General features: G+C 36.8%; 1 long non-coding RNA gene across 2 annotated transcripts; it reads left to right on the top strand.

Annotated features, from left to right (window-relative positions):
* The first annotated feature begins 272 nt into the window (after nucleotides 1-272).
* Nucleotides 273-3797, top strand: LOC133706408 (uncharacterized). Of its 2 annotated transcripts, none has more exons than XR_009844516.1 (8): nucleotides 273-417; nucleotides 508-587; nucleotides 1178-1970; nucleotides 2184-2268; nucleotides 2536-2606; nucleotides 2742-2851; nucleotides 3048-3192; nucleotides 3435-3797. It is a non-coding gene; the product is annotated as an uncharacterized LOC133706408 (long non-coding RNA). The 2 variants fall into 2 exon arrangements; XR_009844515.1 differs by having other exon boundaries at nucleotides 508-619.
* The last annotated feature ends 2203 nt before the right edge of the window (nucleotides 3798-6000 follow it).

Here is a 6000-nt window from a genome sequence, read left to right as displayed (position 1 = left end):
GTGAGGAAAGGTCTGATCTTCTCTTTGTTTTCGATGTGGGACTGATGTGCTTCAGTTCCCAGTTTCAGTAGCTTCTGATGCCGTCTTGGCAGAGTGCGTGGCGGCGCGTCAGCGGTGCTCCCGGGGAACTCTTGTGCTCAGGCCGTGGCCGGCCTGGCTGCCTATCCGTGGGTCACTCCTTTGACGGTAGTTGGTACCTCTGGCGGTACGATGAGCGTGGCTGATTATAGCTAATTATGCTTTGCAAACGTACATGTAGGTACAGAGAATGAAGAAGGCTGGATTGGTCGAAAAAAATATGGTGAGCTGGAAATATGTTTCTAGATTGCAGTACTGCCCATAGCAAAAGTTTATACAATATATTCTTCGTGTCTTCTTATAGCTTCGCCGGCACATGGAAGGAAGCTGTTCACAGGGGTAAGGCAAAATTACACTTCTATTTTGTGTTCAAAATTGCATCTGGTATTATGGTGTGCCAAAGGTTGCTTACCTTTTTTTTTCTTGCAGCTTGTTTTCTCACTTTTGCTTCCATGTTTGATATACTCTCAACTTGGACAAGCGATCACTTGGGAGAAAATTCTCAAGTGGTAAGAGACAATGATTTGGAGCTTCTTTTGAGGTTTACTCTCTGCACATTAATTATATATGTCTATAGGATCGATCATCAATTGGAGAAAATGATTTGTTTCCTGGAGAAATTGACAGATTGTGTCGAATATGTGAACTTGACAATGTGGTATATTTAATTGATTGTTTTCTGTCGTATTATAATTGAATTTAAGTCTCACTCGTTTATGTTAGTGCTGCCATCCTTATAGTACTCTCTTACTCCAAATTTGATTTGGATGTTAAATTATGGTAATAGCTATGATAGAATGAAGCCCGTATACATTTTGTTCCAACTTTTTCACACAATCACAATCAACTTTTTGGTCAAATTCTGGGCTTTGATATGCATAGGAATTGAATTTTTGGGTCATGTATTCCTGCTTCATTTTCTGGTTGTCTTCTGAGCTTTGTTTATAATAAATGCTAAAATAACAAGCAACATACTTGTTCTATAGGCATGGAAACATTGTATTAATGATATCATGCATGACTGATCTCCTTATTATATATTTGATTTAGAATAACTGATCTCCTCATTGAATACCTCCTTCCTTTTGTTCTTTATTAGGATTACCAGGCTATGGTGGCACAGCTTGAACACCAATTTCTACTCAGAAGATTGTCCTTAGGCTTGTGGTATTACTGTCAGGTGCTTCTCTTTGACAAATTTAGCCACTTTAAGGGTTCCTTTTTCTTTTCTTTTTTTCTTTATCAAAACTGAGTAAATTCTCTGCTGTGTAATACAAAAAGCTTCAGCTAATAATTTTATTGGTTAATCCGTGTCTTTATGTTACCTATTTTTGTTTGGATAATAGTAATCGCATAACTTTTGGCTTCTTCTTCATTTTTCAAGATGTTAAGACCCATTCTCGTGGTATTAATATGAAGTTACTGAAGTAGTTTCTTTACTTGCTCTAGCTGATTTATCTTTCCTTTCATTTTAAACAAAGAACTAACACACAATAAGAGTAGGATTGAGTAAACAAATGTTTACTGAAGTTCAATCTTTGTCAGCTCAAGTTGGGAAGCCAACTGGGTTGTTTAATTATGTCTAATTAGAAGAGTAAATAGAAGTACTGGGTGGATAGATATTGTTATTACACCTCATAAACAATTATTTACTTCTCATGACGTAGAACTTGCTTATTGTAGTAAAAGGAATTGAATTGGCAAAGTATATCCTGGAGTATGCTCAGAACTTGGAGAAAATGGTCATATTTCATTTATTCAAGGCCTGTTACAATGTTATGCTTTAATTAATACGATTATTCTATGTTCATAGACAATTGTTTTCTGCTTTTCGGCAGGGGAAAAGTCGTCTTGAGGCACAAGAACAACTTTGAGAACCAAGAGACATGGAGGTAATGCTTTTTGCATTCTGCGCATTACCACTATAATTAGTAAAGGTATTGTGATGACATATATATGGACTCTCTCTAAACATATATCATTCTGTGTCAATATGCCACTAAATCATATTGAGAATGCCTTAGAAAAATGCTCTTGTTTCAAATAAATTTGACTATTTTCTTATAGCGCGCAATTCTAATAAGTTCTGCTTTCTTTGAAATTAGGGGGAGAGGCTGAAAAGCTTGTTCGGACACTTTTCATGGCTGCTATATCCTATCCAGACAGCCATCTGTAATTTTCACGGATGAGGTGCGCTATATTCCTAGAAACCTAGTTTTGGATTCATTTTTGGTAGGCACTAGCTTCCTCTGTTTCATCTTATTGGTGCTGCTATCTAGTATGCTAGTGCTTACATGTACTTCAATTCTAGGAGAAATTTAATGTTTGATTATTTGTGAGGTCATTGAACATTGAGGTCATTTTAACAGTTGCTGTAATACTAATTGCTATAGACATCCCAATTGGAATATTTATACTTGATCTGATTCTTCAACTCTTATCTGATCCATTCATTAGTCAGTTGATCCATGCATAGAAAGCAATACCAGAATCAGCGGCTTTCAGTACCAGTCCCAGTAGTATCCTTGGTAAGTATATTCGTAGTATGCTGGATTCACAATTACTTCTCATTAATTGGGTGTCCACAGCAAATTTCTTTACTTTGGTGTCTCGTATCTTTTATCATTGTTTTCATGAACTTCTCCGCCTTGGTTTCGCTTCAGGTTGCCTTGAGGCTCTGCTTTCAGCATACGAGCTATGAGCTTAGATCTCCATAGTACTTGCCTCTCGATCCTCTCAGTTCTTGAATCCTCGATCTCGAGCTCAGATTCGGGTAATTTCTCTTTTTTCTTAATATGTAATGGGGTTAATTTACTTGCATAGTATCCAGAACAAGTTCTAAGTTTTTGGTTAGTAATTAAGGCAGTTCTCAGTTTTGATTTTGTTGCTTGCAGTTCTGTTTGGTATTTGTTGCTTGTAGTTTTGTTGTCATTTTCTTCTGCTGATTACTTCTTCTAAATATATTGCAGAAAAACTAGGGCCTTGTGTACAATGAAGGAATTTGATCTCATTCCTCATGATCCTAAATCTGTAGAGTATAAAGCAATTGGAAAATGCTCTCAATCAGAAAATGCTTAAGTTACTTGGTGTTTCTTCAATGTTGCTGGTTGCCTCGTAAGTTATCAATGAAAATTGGGAGGGTTCAGCTGTAGTTCTTGCTATGCATTTATTATGTTGAGTTTGATAACCTATTGGACTCGTGTATGTTCTTTCTCATTTAAGTTAGCTATTAGTTGTTTTATATATGAATTAATGTGTAATATATGATCCAAAAAGATACTAATTTGTTCTCTCTGATTTGTTTTTTTTATAGCACATACTGATTTGCTAACCCATTTGAGTTGTCCAACTTGCAGGGTTATTCCTATTTCTTTTTCATATGACACAAAGACTATGCCGGTATATGAGAGTGAGGACTGGGAAGGATGCCTCCTCTGCTGTAATAATCCAAAGCTCAAGAAGCAACATAAATGAGTTGGAGTGGGATCTTAGAGCTCGAGAAGCGAGTACTATGGATTACCTCCTTTCACCATGTGAGCTACCAAGTTTGATTCATGGGTCTAGCTAGCAGCTAGGAATAGCTAGGGATGCTTTTGATTCATGTGTAGGTAGCAACTAGGAATGCTTTCTTGTTTGGTATATTATCTAGTAACTTGAATGTTTGGATGTTTGAAAAATGCTACTTGAATGATATGGATTAGAGTGTGGTTTTATATGGTAATATGCATCATTATTTTTGGAAAGAGATTCCAAGTATGAATTACATAATGAACAAACAACAGCTCAAAATAATGTTGTGAGAACCAAGCTCAAACAACAAACCTTATATTGCTCACACAATGGTTGATACAAAGAATTTGTTGTGTGAACTAACAACCAACAACAAAAGAAAACAAAGTTCTGTTGTGTGAGATTCATAACACACAACAGAAATGAAATCATCTCTGTTGTCTGAGTAATCAACAGACAAGGGAGACAATTTCACTTTAATAACACTATTAATCTCAGACAACAAAGAATGAGTAATATCTGTTGTGTGTTACATATCTCAGACAACAAAGAATGAGTTATATATGTTGTGTGTTATGAATCTCAGACAACGGCGAATTCCTTCTTCTATTGTCTGAATGTGTCGACACATCCCCGCGCATGCCATGACAGGCACATGCCTGTGCAGAATTCACACAACAGAAACAGGTATTCTGTTGAGCAAAGTATTGTCATACAACGGTGAAATCACCGTTGTGTGATTTTTCAATCACACAACACTCGTTTAGACCACAGTGAGGCTGGTCATCACACAACTCCAAATATCTGTCGTCTGATTAACTTATTGTTGTAGTGAAAGTTCCTGTACTTGTACTTGTGCGCTTGCGTACCATGCTTTAAATATGATTTTGTGAGGCAAAGATTTGTACAATTTTGCTCGATTATAAAAGCAAAAGGTTCTTTCAAAAACAGCTCTAATTTGGGCATACTTATAGAATTCAATTATCACTAACAGTTATTTTTTTCGATTATCTAATCTGCTAAAGTAAAATACCCTCAAAATCAAGCAGAGCAAATGAAGAAGAAACAAACATTAAAGAGATGAAACATCTAAACTACCTTCTTTTTCATTCCTGCTTCTAAAGGACATCCACACCCTCCAGACAGTGGGAGAAAAGTGGCCGCCTAACGTAAATATGCGCTGATAGATAAGTGCATAACTACATCCAAAGATCTTCTCAAGAGCCGACTTGGTAGATCATGTTTTTCACAGCTCATTTACGAGTATCAGTAGCCAAAATTCGCATGTCGTGGAAACTAACTCTCAAGTTACCTTTCGCTGTTGCTTTTGAGTTGTAGCGCATGTTGCACAATAATTCTCCCATGATCCAACAACATCAAAGCTCAACTGGGAATGCCACCAGTCACTGAAGAATAGTTCAACTGTGCCTTTTAGCTTGGTTTATCTCATAGTTCATTGGAAGAAAGCACAATGAAAATCAAATCTCAGGCACAACGCCCACTGTCACGCCCCGAATTTTGAATAAAGGAATTCAAATCCGAAACGCGAGAACAAACAATCACAAGAAGACTCTTAGAAAATTTTTCAAATAAACTAAGCAACAAACAAACTGAACTCACAATGTCAATACCGACTCGTTCTTTAGAGTCACATATTACATTACAATAGTTTACAAATTAAACTGAATATCAATTCACTAAGTAAACGCAACCTCTACACTCACAACACAGCGGAAGACTAGAACCAAGAGTACCCTTCCACGTCCACGCTACCGAACGTACACCTCAGCTTCGATGTCGATTGATCGATATTCTAACTTGCACAATAACCCCTACACCATAGAATAGTGCACCGGGAATGTAAACAACAAACCCGGTAAGCTTTTCAGCCCGTATGAGTAAACTCAAATAAAGTGACTCACGTCACTCATGCTTATAATTTCTCAATTCGTGAGATAATTAAAGCAGCAACATTTAACTCCACAAACACAACCAAACATATAATCACACTAGGTAACTATTAGTAATCCCTGCATCGAAAGTTTAGTTCAGGAGATCACTAAAGTCACCCAATTCAAATTATAGTAATCCCTGCATCGAAAGTTTAGTTCAGGAGATTACTAAAGTCACCCAATTCAAATTATAGTAATCCCTGCATCGAAAGTTTAGTTCAGGAGATTACAATTAAATCAACAATAGAATTCATAGCATTCCACTTCTCACATATGAATTAAGGAAAGAACACCAGAACATTCTCCGAAAACTACGTACTCATGATGCAGTAACGTCGTTATCACCATGATGGTACGTAAACACAGACTACACACCCATGATGCAATAACCCAGTTACCATCATGAAACTATGCAAACACAGACTACACACCCATGATGCAGTAACCCAGTTACCATCAT

The sequence above is a fragment of the Rosa rugosa genome, chromosome 4 (genome assembly GCF_958449725.1).
Source record: "Rosa rugosa chromosome 4, drRosRugo1.1, whole genome shotgun sequence".
Classification (NCBI taxonomy): Eukaryota; Viridiplantae; Streptophyta; class Magnoliopsida; order Rosales; family Rosaceae; genus Rosa; species Rosa rugosa.
The sequence above is the reverse complement of the archived record's forward strand: the minus strand, read 5'-3'. Positions and strand labels throughout refer to the sequence as shown.